Source organism: Giraffa tippelskirchi, chromosome 3 (assembly GCF_054371585.1).
Source record: "Giraffa tippelskirchi isolate mGirTip1 chromosome 3, T2T-mGirTip1v1.2.pri, whole genome shotgun sequence".
NCBI lineage: Eukaryota > Metazoa > Chordata > Mammalia > Artiodactyla > Giraffidae > Giraffa > Giraffa tippelskirchi.
The window spans coordinates 137,848,026-137,864,063 of record NC_137277.1 but is presented as its reverse complement, the minus strand read 5'-3'; the positions used below and the strand labels follow the sequence as shown (position 1 = coordinate 137,864,063).

General features: G+C 39.1%; 1 long non-coding RNA gene across 1 annotated transcript in view; it reads left to right on the top strand.

Annotated features, from left to right (window-relative positions):
* Positions 1 to 12,768, top strand: part of LOC145542473 (uncharacterized) — a 198,508-nt gene extending 185,740 nt beyond the window's left edge. The window contains exon 2 of the long non-coding RNA XR_014079879.1: positions 9,996 to 12,768. This is a non-coding gene — a long non-coding RNA (uncharacterized LOC145542473). The remainder of the gene's footprint in view (positions 1 to 9,995) is intronic.
* The last annotated feature ends 3,270 nt before the right edge of the window (positions 12,769 to 16,038 follow it).

The window sequence follows — 16,038 nt, the reverse complement described above, 5'->3', positions numbered from 1 at the left end:
GTTGGCCACCTCATGCGAAGAGTTGACTCATTGGAAAAGACCCTGATGCTGGGTAGGGTTGGGGGCGGGAGGAGAAGGGGACGACAGAGGATGAGATGGCTGGATGGCATCACGGACTCGATGGACATGAGTTTGTATAAACTCTGGGAGTTGGTGATGGACAGGGAGGCATGGCGTGCTGCAATTCATGGGGTTGCAAAGAGTCAGACATGACTGAGCGACTGGACTGATGTGACCAGATGCCATGATCTTTGTTTTTGAAATGTTGAGTGTTAAGCCAACTTTTTCACTCTCCTCTTTCACCTTCATCAAGAGGCTCTTTAGCTCTGCTTTTAGGGTGGTGTCATCTGCATATCTGAGGTTACTATTATTTCTTCCAACAATCTTGATTCCAGCTTGTGCTGGATGAACCAGACCAGCATTTTGCATGATGTACTCTGCATATAAGTTAAATAAGCAAGGTGACCATATACAGCCTTGACTTACTCCTTTCCCAATTTGGAACCAGTTCTTTGTTTCAAGTCTGGTTATAACTGTTGATTCTTGACCTTCATACAGGTTTCTCAGGAGGCAGGTAAGGTGGCCTGGTATTCTCATCTGTTTAAGGATTTTCCACAGTTTGTAATGATCCACACAGTCAAAGGCTTTAGCATAGTCAATGAAGCAGAAGTTGATGTTTTACTGGAATTCTCTTGCTTTTTCTATGATGCAACCTATTGGCAATTTGATCTCTTGGTTTAGCCTTTTCTAAATCCAGCTTGAACATCTGGAAGCAATCCAACTGCCTATCAACAGATGAATAATCAAATTGTGGTAATTCCATAACAATGAATATTCCTCAGTAATAATGCGGAATTAACTCTCCAATACACATAACAACATGGATGAATCTTATATACATAAATAGTGAATGAAGCAGATAAAAGGGGGTACATAGAGTAAAATACATTTATATGGGTACCTAGGAAATCTAAATCTGAATTTTAATGACAGAATGCAGGTCAGTGGTTGCTTGGTGCTGGGAAGAGTGGGATAGACTGGAAAATGGCATAAAAATGTTAATTAAGGGGTAATAAAAATGTTTTATGTCTTGTTTATTGTGGTGGTTACACATATGTGTGTCAAAATTTACCAAACTGTATTATTAAAATTGATGCATCTTATTGTATATAAATTATGTTTCAATAATATTGATTAGAAATTAAGGGTAATCATTTCAGGAATAGGAATAAAATGCTCAATTTTCTGTGTTACCGTAGGGGGAAAGGAAAAATAAATTAAAGCAAATCTTTACAGTAGAGGACAGGAAAAAAACAGTTATTAAAATGAAGTTTGGATTTAAAGAGACTTTCTCAGATTCTGCATTTACCACTTCCTAACTCAGATAAATTACTTAATCCTTCAACTCAGATTCCTCCTCTGCCTTCATGAATTTGGTAATTACACTTACCTCAACGGGATGAGGGCTTCCCTGGTGGCTCATGTGGTAAAGAATCTGCCTGCAGTGCAGGAGACCTGGGTTCGATCCCTGGTTCGGGAGGATCCTCTGAAGAGGGGAATGGCTACCCACACCAGTATTCTTGCCTGGAGAATCCTGTAGACAGAGGAGCATGATGATCTACTACAGTCAGTAGGATTGCAAAGAGTTGGACACGACTGAGTGACTAACACTTTCACTTTTTCTTTCAAAGTGTTGATTTAAAAATTAAATAAAATTATGAACACAAAATGCTTAATAATGGGTGGGATATAAAGAAAGTACTCAGGGACTTCCCTGGTGGTCCAATGGCTAAGGCTTTACACTTCCAATTCAAGGGGCCCAAGTTTGATCCCTGATCAGGAACTACATATTGCAATTGAGGGTTCCCCTGCTACAACTAAAGATCCCACATGCCACATTGAAGATCAAAGATCCTGCCACTAAGATCTGGCACAACCAAATAAATAAATCTAAATATTTTAAAAGAGAAAGTATTCAATAAATCCTAAATACTTTTATCAGTATCATAACATTGAGAATAATATTTTATAAGTCAACCTTCTGATTCTCTCCTAGTACCATATTGCTATTCTTTTTAATACTTAACTCAGTTTTGCTACTCTAAGTTTGCTACTCTGCATTTGTTTGCATGCTAGTTTGCTATTTCACAGTCTCTCGTGGTGATGTGAGTTGCCAGGCAGAAACCATGCCTACTTTGCTCATGTCTGCACCCTAGCACTAGCTCTGCCCTGGTCCATGGTAGAGGCTCATAGTCTCTTTATGAATGATAGAGCCTTTCTTAATTATCCATAGTGTTTATCTCTGCTAAAATCTTACACGTGTTATAAATGGAAGTTCTTATAGAATTGGATGACTCTATGTAACCCTCACTTTTACAGGTAGGGAAACTGGGAAAGTTTATACCATTGCCTCTCATCATACAGCTAAATAGGGACAGAGTCAGACCAGGAACCCAAACTGCTGAACTTATGATATAAAGAGCTTATGATATACAATGAACTTTCAACTGACCCAGGAAGTATTCTTTTCAGCTCTGAAACTCCACCTCCTCCCATTTTAATATCTGAGCTGTGGAAGTTGTATGTGCTGGGATACATCCAAATTCAATATTTTTATCTCCCAAACTTTAAGTTGGCCACAGTGCTGAGCAAAGCGCTATTTACACAGATGTTATAAGTCTATAGATGCTCCTTCAGTATTGATGGATGCATAAAAGCATGATGGACTCGTTTTGTTTATATTGGCAAATATACTTTTAGGGGCCTTTTGATTTGCTTTTGAAGTGTAGACCTCTGCAAAATCATCTGCACCTCTGACAAACAAATGCTTGTTTTAAAAGGACTTAACTAGGACTTTCCTGGTGGTCCACAGCTAAGACTCCACGCTTCCATTGTAGGGGGTCCAGGTTTGATCCCTGGTCAGGGAATTAGATCCCACATGCCACAACTAAAAAGTCTGTATGCAGCAACAAAAGATCCCACATACCATAGTGAGGACTGAAATCCTGAGTGCCACAACTAAGACTTGGTGTGTGCTCAGGCTCAGTAGTGTCTGTCTCTTTGTGACCCTCTGGACTATAGCCTGTCAGGCTACCCTGTCCATGGGATGTTCCAGGCAAGAATGCTGGAGTAGATTGACATTTCCTTCTCGACACAGGGATTGATGCATCTCCTGCATTGGCAGGCAGATTCTTTACCACTGAGCAACCTGGGAAAACCTAAGACCTGACACAGCCACATAAATAAATAAATAATTTTAAAAAAAACAAATTAAAAAATGTGTGTGCTCATTCACTCAGCTGTGTCCCACCCTTTGTGACCCCATGGACTGTAGCCCACCAGGTTCCTCTGTCCATGGGATTTCTTAGGCAAGAGTACTGGAGTGGATTGCCACTTCCTCCTCCAGGGAGTCTTCCTGACCCAGGGATCAAACTTGCATCTCCAGCATCTCCTGCATTGGCAGGTGGATTTTTTTTTTTTTTTTTTTTTTACCACTGAGCCACCTGGGAAACACATAAATAAAAGACTTAACTTTTAGTTGAGTTTCACTTTCTCTGTTCCAAAAGGAACAGCAATTGTTGCACACTTATATGTGTGCCTAATTAACTGTTATTTTATCTTCTTCTGAATTCTTTGCATCCACCTAGTGGCAGTCTTGGCTTTCACAGAGGCCAATGTAATGATTGGGAATTAGCTTTTTTTTTTTAACACTTGGACCCAACATAACAGGGTAATTAAAGTCTGCGTAAAGCAGAAATGTGTATTTTTTGCCCTCCTCTCCAGAGATTATCCAATAAGATGGATTCTCCTCCTACACAAAGACCAGGAAATGGCTGGTCGGTAGACTCTGTCACTGCTGTCCTCTTTTCCCAGTGTAAAGATCTAGGTCTCCTGAGAGAGTAATGATTAAGAGCCCCAGGAAAGTGCAGGCAGGCAGGAGCAACAAAGGAGTTAGGAGCTCTGTAGTTCAGGGGGGACATCAAAATAAACTGATTTTATTTAAATAAACCGAATTACCCTAACAAGCTGTTTTTCAATTTCAACAGCGCTAGAAATTTTATCTTCTTAGCTCTACCCAAGGTATTGCCTTCTGCCCCTGGAATGAAATATTAGCAATAGAAGCACTCTTCTAGTTAGTCTCCATTCAACTCCAAACTTTAATAGAAATAACCTGTCGGCTTTGATTGAGTGTGATATCACTAGAGGAGCCTTGAATTGAAACTGGAGGATAAAGAAAATTGCAGTGTAAGAAGCCAGTTTGACTAAAATGGAAATTTTACTTCAGTCCTATCTGGCTGTCAAAGGGCCACTTCTAATACCTTCACAAAGTAATTTATCTTCACAGCGAAAAATAAAAAATAGAAACTGAAAATGCAAAAAAAAAAAAAAAAATCCAAGCTAAACCAACTGAAAAAAAAACAAAACCCTCTCTCTCCTTTGCAAAGTTTGATGCCTTGTTTTGCATTGTCTCCCTAGGGGCTGGGAATGAGCACAGCACACTAAAGTATACTAGTAGGCTCAGCTCCCCTTTGTCATTAAGCATACACAGTTTGTTTGGATTTTAAGTCTTTTAAGAAAATAAAAAATCCCCAAATAGAAACTCTTAAATAAATCTGTCAAATACTTGAATGAATGCACATTTCATACCAGCTTCAAGATTTTGAGAGAAGACAAACTAGTGTTTACTATGGACATGCAGCAGAGTTCGCAAAGGACATGAATTCTTTGAAGACTTGTGGGCCACATCCCAGAGATGCTGTGGTCTCCAGGGTGCATTTTACATCTGAGACTGGAAATCTCACTGCATATTCCTTGGGAAAAATTGGTTAAAATTGATTTGCTAAAGGAAAATGAAATTTTGAGGCCAGTCGCATATGAATACGTGAATGTTGAGAACTCTCATGTACATGTAATGGGAGCTGAAGGTCTGAATGGGAATGATGGGGACATTCAGATCATGTCACAGAAGCATTTTTAAAAAAGACATTTGCTTTATTGGCCCACTGAACCTCTTTGGGTGTTCTATTTCAATGTCAGTTTGAAAAAAAACACATGCAGAAAATATGATGAAAAATGTAGATGTGCTTTCAGAGACATTCTTCAGAAACAGGCTGTGTTTGCCTATTAAAAATAAAGTTTTTACCCAGATTAAACAGAGAATCAGAGAAAACAAATCTTATTGTTTGGGAAGCAAAGGGCAAGGTCATGAATTCTGTTTATTAGCAGACAATTTCTTGGAAAGAGTGCTGTTTGGTCAGTGAAAGAGAGCAGAGGCTGTATATATACGTAGCCACATTTGGGTGATCAGTCAGATAGACAGACACACACACACACAAAGAGACAGTGAACAAAAAGCAATCTTGGTCATTCTTGCCTCTTCTTACCCCACAAAACAAAATATAGACTCCAAGAAACAAAATAAAGACTCATTGGAGGGTATGTTTCTCAAGTCTTTTCTCAGTGTACTCCTATAAAAAATATATGAATAAAAAATATATGATAACCCTATATGCGAGACAGAATAAGAGACACAGATGCATAGAACAATTTTATGGACTCTGAGGGAGAAGGTGAGGATGGGACGTTCTGGGAGAATAGCATTGAAACATGTATATTATCATATGTGAAACAGAACACCATTCCATGTTGGATGCATGAGACAAGGGCTCAGGGCCGGGGCAATGGGATGACCCAGAGGGATGGGATGGGGAGGGAGGTGGGTGGGGGGTCCAGGAAGGGGAACACATGTAAACCCATGGCTGATTCATGTCAATGTATGGCAAAAACTATTACAATATTGTAAAGTAATCAGCCCCCAACTAAAATAAATAAATTTATAAAAAAAAATATGAATAAATAAAAAGTTGAGGGCAGGTATTATTATATTATCCATTTTACAGATGTGAAAGCTGATGCTTCGATGCTTGTTGTTTTTCAGTCACTGAATTGTGTCCCACTCTTTGTGACCCCATGGACTGCAGCATTCCAGGCTCCTCTTCCTTCTCTATCTCCTTGAGTTTGCTCAAACTCATGTCCATTGAGTTGGTGATGTTATCTAACCATCTCATCCTTTGTTGTCCTCTTCTCCTTTTGCCTTCAATCTTTCCCAGTAACAGGGTCTTTTCCAATGAGTCAGTGCTTCATATCAGGTGGCCAAAGTATTGGAGTTTTGGCTTCACCATCAGTCCTTCTAATGAATATTCAGGGTTGATTTCCTTTAGGATTGACTGGTTTGATTTCCTTGTTGTCCAAGGGACTCCCAAGAGTCTTCTCCAGCACCACAGTTTGAAAGTATCAATCCTTCAGTGCTCAGCCTTCTTTATGGTCCAACTCTCAAATCCGTATATGACTACTGGAAAAACCACAGCTCTGACTATACGGAGCTTTGTTGGTAAACTGATGTCTCTGTTTTTTGATATGCTGTCTAGGTATATCATAGCTTTCCTTCCAAGGAGAAAGCATCTTTTAATTTCATGGCTGCAGTCACCATCTACAGTGATTTTGGAGCTCAAGAAAATAAAATCTATCACTGTTTCCATTTTTTCCCCATCTATTTGCCATGAAGTGATGGGACCAGATGCCATGATCTTTGTTTTTTGAAAATTAAGTTTTAAGCCAGCTTTTTCACTCTCCTCATTCACCTTCATCAAGAGGCTCTTTAGTTCCTCTTTGCTTTCTGCCATTAGGATGGTGTCATCTGCATATCTGAGGCTGTTGATATTTCTCCCAGCAATCTTGATTCCAGCTTATGATTCATCCTGCTCAGCATTTTGCATGATGTAATCAGCATATAAGTTCATTAAACAAGGTGATAATATATAGCCCTTTGCCATGCTCCTTTCCCAATTTCAAACCAGTCCATTGTTCCATGTCTAGTTCTAACTGTTGATTCTTGACTTGCACACAGGTATCTCAAGAGACAGGTAATGTGGCCTGGTATTCCCATCTCTTTAAGAATTTTCCAGTTTGTTGTGATCCATGCAGTCAAAGGCTTTAGCATAGTCAATGAAAGAGAAATGTATGTTTTTCTGGGATTCTTTCGCTTTTTCTATGATCCAATGGATGTTGTCAATTTCATCTCTGATTCCTCTACCTTTTCTAAATCCAACTCGTACACCTGGAAGTTCTCGGTTCTTGCACTGTTGAGGCCTAGCTTGAACAATTTTGAGCATTACCTTGCTCACATGTGAAGTGAGTGCAATTGTGCAGTAGTTTGAACATTCTTTGGCATTGGCCTACTTTGAGATTGGAATGGAAACTGATATTTTCAAGTCCTGTGGCCATTGCTCAGTTTTCCAAATTTGCTGGCATATTTAGTGCAGCAGGTTAACAGCATCATCTTTTAGAATTTGAAATAGCTCATCTGGAATTCCATCACCTCACTAGCTTTGTTTGTAGTAATGCTTCCTAAGGCCCACTTGACTTCACACTCCAGGATGTCTGGCTCTAGGTGAGTGACCACACCATCATGGTTATACAAGCCATCCTTGATTCTTTTACTCTGTGGCCCATTCTGTTGGTCTATGGCCATCTAGCCCTTCCACCCTTGGTGTCCCCTTCTGATAGATATACAGCTATTTTCTCATCAAATACCTTCCAGGAGTCAAGGTGTTACCCATCAGAATTCTTGGCTTTCCCTAAGCAATAGAAATTGATAAGAGGCTAGCAAAGATTCAGGGAAAGCTTTACTGGGGTTCCTGCTATAGCAGGGGGAAATGAGAACAAGAAACATTTTCCCGTGCTGGCTTGCTCCCTGAGGGTGGATGGGGATGAACTGGTTCCTTATAAGGAGTGAAGGCAGGGGTGTCTAGGGGTCAGGCTGGAGGAGGGTGGTATATGTGGTTTGCTCACCCCTTTAGCGGTGTTGTATGCAGGAGGCATGCATAATACTCTGGTTTTGTTCCCCGCTCTTCAGAAGTGGCAACTGGGATTTTTGGTCTCTTTTTATCTTATTGTCCAGAATTTGCTCCAACTGCACATGCATGCAGCTATTTTTAGTCTCTTATACTTTCTTTGTATTTTGTTGCTGGAGGAGAATTTTGTCCAGGTGCAAGCACTGCAGCAAATCGTCCCAGATCTCATCTTGTCTCAAAGTGTTCTGCATAGAATTATCACAAACCTATCCTTTCAGTTTTCAGGATATTTTCTAATCACTTTTCACCTCCTTGTCAAAACCTACATGCCCAATCCTCCATTTCACAACACCGTGTTTTCCAGTTTCCAATATCAGACATAATTTTTATATTTGCATATTTGAGCTAAAGTACCAAATGCCTGGTAATGAGATGTCACAATTATACCCTAAATTCATTTTTCGAAATATTCCTTTAATTATATCAAAATGCTTTAGCCATTGATATCTCTAATGTCTCCTACTTCATTGGTTCTTAGGATACAATTCAAGTTTCTGACTTGTTCTCACATCATTGTTGTCCAGCCAGCACAGTCCTTAGCCTTCTTCACACCACTCTTTTCTCCATGTCATTCCTAGTTTCGATGTCTTGCACGCAGGCTCTAGCCAACATGGAACACTGCACACATACTCTCAATCTTCAGACATTTAGCTATCCAAAGTAATTTCATGTATATTTTTTTATTTACTTCTTATAGAACCAGTGTTCTAAGATTTACTGTTATGCATTTTACAAGTAAGAATATCGAAAATTTGGAGTTCCCTGGTGGTGCAGTGTTTAGGACTCAGTGCTTTCACTCTTGTGGCCCTGAACTCATCTCTGGTTAGGGAACTAAGATCCCACAAGCCACACAGCATGGCTAGAAAAAAAAGAGATAACAAGAATTTAAGAGGTTTGAAAAGGCAAATTCCCTGGGAAGTTTAAGCTTTCAGGGTCTTCACTTGTGCAAGGTCCTGCCAGTGCTTCTGGGAGTTGTTCCAGTTATGGGTATGAAACTAGACTACTCCCAGGAAGCATTTCTAGTATTCAAGAGAAAAAGGGATCAGAATGTCCATGTCTCCAGAAATATGTTATGATTAATATTTTTTAATTCCTAATAATCATTCTTACACTTCAATTTACAATTGAATTCTTTTAACTTAATGATGACACATCAAAATAGTATATACCTTAAGTACACAAAATCTGGATCCAACCCTGAGTTATAGAACTTGCCCCAAACGATGAGGTGGGAGGGGCTTGAGCTCAATTCCACCAATTCTGGGTCCTTTCTGTGCACCAGATGTTAGTATTGCTGTTACCTGTGATGGCGCAGGTGAGTAGGGATTGCCTGCCCAAAGTCTTCTCAAGGCCAAAACCATGTTAGTGTGTTCCTGTGTATCTCACATGCTACTTTGTAATAGTTTTTTGCTATTTATAGCAAACTTGCTCACTACTTTGTTATGCTTTTGCTGTCTCATTTCTCCAGTTAAACTAGAGATCTTGTATCAAGGAATGTACCCTGTCTATCTTCATCTTTATGAAAGCAGTTGTCATGGCATGATCTTAGTCAATAGTGGCTATGCTTCTCAAAGTATAGAAAGCCTTAACAGGTGTCCTGCTGGGGATCTTCACAGGCCTCTAATTTTAGACTTGAGTGGAAAGCTTATGATCTAAGATGACAGGAGAACCTAAGGACCCTGCAAGATGGTAGAAGGCAGATTCGTGTGTCTGTGTCTTTGCTTTCAATATTGACTTCTGATCAGAAGTTTTTGCTAACTTCTGCTATTCATTCATTTATTCATTCAACAAATATGTGTCAGGCATTAACCTAGATTCTAGGGACTAAACTAAAAAAATATTATCTCTTTTTCCTCAAGGAACTAAGCCAAAAAAGTAAGAATTTATGAATTTATTATCAGTGATGATATGCTTTCTATAGAATATGTAAGAAGTCAGGATTTTTTTATGCTGGTCCATGAAATGAGGCTTATCCCAGATAAATGAGCCAATTATTTGTACTTGGCCATGTGTACTTGCTTTAAGGAATAAATTTATCCAGAAAATGTATCTGTAGAGTGAATCTTGCCTTTTTTTTCCCAGTAGGTTTCAATGTAAAATTTGACACTTTTTCTGATGGGAAACGTCTTTTCAGTCAAAACTTTTATGGCTGTGCAGTGTGAACAGCAAAGCAGTGTGGTGAGTTGTGTTTATCTGGTTTGTATGGTCAAAATTATAGGTCGTTTACTTCAGCAACATTTGGGGAAACTTCTCATTTAAGAATGTACTTCTTCCTGAGGACATTTTTCTATTCTCTTCACCTCAAGTTGCCTCTGACTAGGGATTTCTAACCCTTCTAACGTGCTCTTTCCCTAATTATCTGTGGGATATAGAGCTAGGACTGAAAAATAATCCTAAACAGTTGCCAGGTGTCCTGCAGTATGTCTAGTACAACATTTAATTAAATTAAAATTTTTCATTCTTTTAAAAAGATTTCTTTTTGAAATTTGGAAGATTAAATATCTTTAAAATAATTGCTGGAATAGCCCCCACTAGTAGCTCTTTTGTGGAAAAGAAAAGGACTTATAGAGCTGCCATGTCTGACATTTCTTTAGTGTTTCTCCTAAAATGTGGTCTATGCTAGAAACAGAGTGATTTTATTGTTTTCTTGTCAGTGTTCACCACACCTGGCAAAACTTGTCTCTTACATTTACTGATGCAGCTGAGTTGCTCCCATATCTCAGAGTGAGCACATTGAAGATATGCCAGGAGGTTGTGGATAGTCAGTGAATGTCGGAGGAATGAAAGAATGGATCACCATGTACCTTGTACCTCCATGTACCTCCACGCCATGTACCTCCATGCCATGTACCTCCAAGCTGTGCCAGGGGGTTGTGGATAGTCAGTGAATGCAGGAGGAATGAAAGAATGGATCGCCATGTACCTTGATTTTCATAAAAACTAGATATTAACAGTTTTACCAAAACTATTACAATGTACAAGCTTTGTTCTCAAGGGGTGTATAAGCTATATGGTGTCTAAACTTCTCTGTTCTGTCCAACTTGTTCTAACTTGTCCTGAAGAAAAATCTCAGAAGTCACTTTTCCCTGAAAGTTCTCCTGACATTGGAATAAATGGCAGCCTTTGCCTGTTACTCAAACTCTAGACCAGGTTACTATGTTCATTCCTTTCCTACACACACCTGGGTGTTTTCGGCCCTGTGAAGGTGAACATCTATGTATTTAGTGAATTGTTCAATGTTTGTCAGCTAACAGTCCTTCACTCCCACTGGATCTGTGGAGAATATCAAGGATGGAATCAGGAGAACTCATTAGATCACTGTTCCCCCATCCTAGCTTCCAAAGCATTCACCCCTAGCCTACAATATATTTGGTTCCTGGAAAGGGAATTACTATCATGTGACATAAATTTAGCCTTTTCCTAAGTAAAAGAAAAATAAAAGAATTATGCTTCCATGTAACATCATCACTTATATAAACTAAATTTCTCTTGCTAAAGGAAGTAAATGTTTCTGAAGTAACATTGATTTTTGGAGCTCTCTGGCTTGTGTCCTGTAGCTGTATAATAAAGACTCCCATTCCATCTTTGGCCCCTTTGTTTGTCTTAAGAGGCCTGGGAAGCCTGGTGTGCTGAGAGTCCATGGGGTCGGAAGGAGTTGGACATGACTGAACAACTGAACTGAACTGAACTGAAGAGGCCTGGAGCATGGCTTACAGGAGTCCAGTGTGTCCATCCTCCCAGAGTTTGGTGGCCAAGATCCTGGCATGAACAGATGCTTCCTTGTCCAGGCATGTCTTCCTGCTCCAGGTATCATGTGGCTCTGTGGTCCCCGCAAACTTCCTCATACCTACTCTCTGCTGTCTCCTCACGGAACTGCAAAACTGCTTGCTTCTGCCTTGTGTGTCACACTTGGTCCCTGGGCCCTGGAACAACACTGTTTTGTTTTGTGTCCCACAGATTTCCTCATGAAAAAGACTTCTTAAGTTTTCACTGACAGCCCTCCATCTTGGAACTCAGGCTTTGTGAGTGGAGCTGAGCTGGTGGGATGGGAGCCATGGGGTCCCCTTCACAGCCCCATCTGTCTCTCAGGTGCTCATGCACTCAAGTCACTTCTACCTTGAGGCCTCTTTCTGTCTTGCAAAATGATGTTTGAAGACCAGAGGTGGCCTATTTTCTGAAAAGGCCACACTTTGAATCTCAGATTCTCTAAATCTGGGACAAAATGTCCACATTTCTGTAGCAGTAATCCATCAGGAATGAAGTAAAGAGGTTAAAATACAACATGGTCCACATATGGGGTGAGCATTAGACCACAGGTTGTCAGGTTATGACATTGAGGCAGGCAGGTCAGCATTATCTGCAGAGAGAGCAAGACAGCAGTGTCCAAGCAAAAGGACACAGGGTTGGGGACAGCCCCAGAGTCAGGTACCAGCTTGTCCTCTTTTCAGCTCTGTGAACATGGGAAAATATTGTAACACTTTTACCTTCTTAACTCTTATCTAAATATGACATTTTTCAAGGAACTAGAACAACTCTATAATTCATATAGAACCACAAAAATCCTGAATTTCCAAAGCAATCTTGAGAGAAAAGAACAAAACTGGAGGTATCACCCTCTAAGACTTTAAACTATGTTGTAAAACAACCTGGTACTGGCACAAAACAGACACATAGATCAATGGAACAGAATACAGAGCCCAGAAATAAACCCATGCACCAAAGGTCAATTAATCTGTGACAAAGGAAACAAGAACATATAATGGAGAAAAAGACAATCTCTTCTTCAAAACTGGACAGCTACATGTAAAAGAATGGGATTAGAACATTTCCTTATACCATAAAAACAAAATAAAAACCAGCTCAAATGGATTAAAGACATAAATGTAAGACCTGAAGCCATGAAATTCATAGAGAAAAACATAGGCAGAACTGTGACATAAATTGTAGCAGTATTTTTAATCCTCTTCCTAAAATGAAAATAAAAGCAAAAATAAACAAACGGGATGTAATTAAGCTTAAAAGCTTTTGCTTAGCAAAGGAAACCATAAAAAAATTAAAAGCTAACCTATGGACTGGGAGAAAATATTTGCAACTGACATAACCAACAAGGGGTTAATATCCAACATATATAAACAATTCATGAAAATCAATATCAATAAAACAAATAACCCAATCAACAATAATCAGAAGACCTAAATAGACAGTTTTCCTAAGAAGACATACAGATGGCCAACAGGTACATAAAAAGAGTTTCAAATCACTAATTTTTTGAGAAATGCAGATCAAAACAACAACAAGGTACCATTTCACACTTGTCAGAATGGCCATCATCCAAAAGTCTACAAAAAGCAAATGCTGATGAGAATGGTTTTGGAAAGGGAACCCTCCTATACTATTGGTAAGAATATAAACGGAAAACAGTATGGAGGTTCTTAAGAAAAACTAAAAATAGAGCTACCATATTATTCTGCAATCCCACTCCTGGGGATATATTCAGAAAAAAATGAAAACACTAATTTGAAAAGGTGCATGTGCTCCAGTATTCCTAGCAGCATTATTTCCATAGCCAAGATGTGAAAGCAAACCAAGTGCTCATCAACAGACATAGAGATAGAGAAACTGTGGTATATAAAAACATATAAATATGGCATATCATTCAGCCACAAGAAAGAGTAAAATCCTTCATTTGCAGCAACTTGAATGGACCTACAGAATATTATGCTTAGTGAAATAAGAAAAATATTAAATGGTATCACTTATTTGTGGAATCTAAAAGAATAAAAGAAATGGATGTATATTGCAAAACAGAAACAGATTAACAGGTATAGAAAACCAACTAGTGGTTAGTAGTGTGATGAGGAAAGGAGGAGGGGCAAGATAAGGGTAAGGGAAAGAGATACTAAGTACTATGTATAAAACTGGGAAGTACCAATGGCATACTTATTGCACAGGAAACTATAGCTATTATCTTGGAATAACTTTTAATGAAGTATAATTTATAAAAATGAATCACTATGCTATACACCTGAAACTAACATAATATTGTAAATTAACTATGCTTCAATAAAAACAAATAAACTGGAAACAATAAAATAAAATGAAGATTAATAATACTCAGCTTCTGGCATTGTGAGGATTACAAATATGAAACTACAGTGGCTAGCACATAATAGATACTCAACTAATGTTATGACTTCCTTTCCATTCATTTTGAAGGAATGTATAATCCAGTGAAAGAAAAACAATGCAATACTTAACTTGTACCAATTAAGATACAGAAAGTGTTAAAAAAATAATTTCTCTGCTTTAAAATTCCACTTAAATAGAAGGCAAGAGAAAGTAATCCCTCAGTTAGGGAGGGAGAGTTCTAACACATCAACTTATTATTGAAATTTGAGTCAGGAGAGGACTTAGGGAGTGCTTGACATCTCTCCTTATCCACAAAGTCATTAGAACAATTTTATAAAGAGTTATAATTGATGTTCAGGCCTCCCATAGCAGCAAAAAGCTGCTTTAGAACTGTCATCCCTCCCTATCATTTGTTGCAAAATGTTCAGAAGCACACAGTGCCACGAGCAATGGTTCTACTCATATGTCCTGGCCCTGATAAGGGTCGATTGAGCCCCACATACTATAATAACTATGTGGGTGCTCATTGGTGACTCATGTGGAAAGCAGGGAAAAAAGAGTTTTTCACAAATGTGGTAAAATATCTTGGGAAGCCCCAAGAGGAGGCATCAAAAGATACTATTTGCAGGGGCTAACGAATGGGAAAGAAACCCTTTTGTACTTGATGGTACATCATGCTATTTTTTATGTTTTGAGAACCATACAATGACTTTTCCCTTTATGGAATCAAATCACTTGTTTGATCATTTACATTCTGCTTAATGAAAGAGAATAATCCTCTAAATGCTATAAAAATTGCTCAATTTTAGCTAAATTTCCCCTAGACTAATTTATTTTCCTTGCTGTTTTAGCAAATATTTTTGTATTAAAGTGTCAGCCTCCTATGAATCTCCTTGTGCACCCACGAAATATAAACACGGGAAGCTGAGAGGTATTGATTGTTTCTGGGTGTCATGGGGCTCAGTGCTGGACACTACAGGGAAATGGATCTGTGTCAGGAAGGTTGTGTTGTTATCATTGACAGCAGTGAAAGGCCAGCTTTTTCTGTGAGAGAATGTTGAACATGAATATAGTAAGGAAATGAGAAAAAAAGAAGGTAAGGAGAGAAAAATCAATTGTGATACATTTTCCTGAGGCCAAGTTTCTGGTTTGCCTTGAGCAGGGCATGTAAATTTCCTCTGCATTTCATATAAAATTAGGATGACATTGTATTTGAAATATTTTATAAGTATTAGAAATACCGTATGCAGATTGTAGGTAAAAAATCTAGGTCTTTTAAACTATTCATAACAAGGTAAGTTTCACTGGCACAAGACAATGTCAAGAGCACTCCAGGAGGGCAGGACTATTGAATTTGCCTGTGTGACTTGCAGCAGCCAGATTACATTGGATTTAAAACTAAAAACCATTAATCACTTCTTGCTGTTGTTGTGCTAGTTCGCTTCAGTCATGTCTGACTCTTTGTGACCCTATGGACTATAGCCTGCCAGACTCCTCTGTCCATGAAATTCTCCAGGCAAGAATATTGGAGTGGGTTGCTGTCTCCTCCTCTAGGGAATCTTCCCCACCCAGAGGTCAAACACGTGTCTCTTAAGTCTCCTGCATTGGCAGGAAGTTTCTTTGCCACTGGCACCACCTGGGCTTGGGATCTTTGGGAGAGGCAATCAGCCATAGGCCCTAAATCTCCCTAAACCCTCCTAGCTGAGTAGGTCCCACATGCAAAGCACCAACCACTCTCTACTGAGCCCTTTTCCAGGGTAATATTTTCTGCTAACAACCTTGGGGGATGAAGTCAACTCTCTGTTGGAAACAAAGAAATTTTGCTTGCTTCTCATTATAAGATGATGGATTTCCCAAGCCCTGTTTTTTAGCTGTGATACAAACCTACTACATGCATAGCACCCATCTGAGAACGTGATGGGACTCAGGGTTAAGGAGAAACCATTTAAACTATGCTGCTTGCTGTGCTGTGAGTCATAAACTTTTTTGTCTCTGA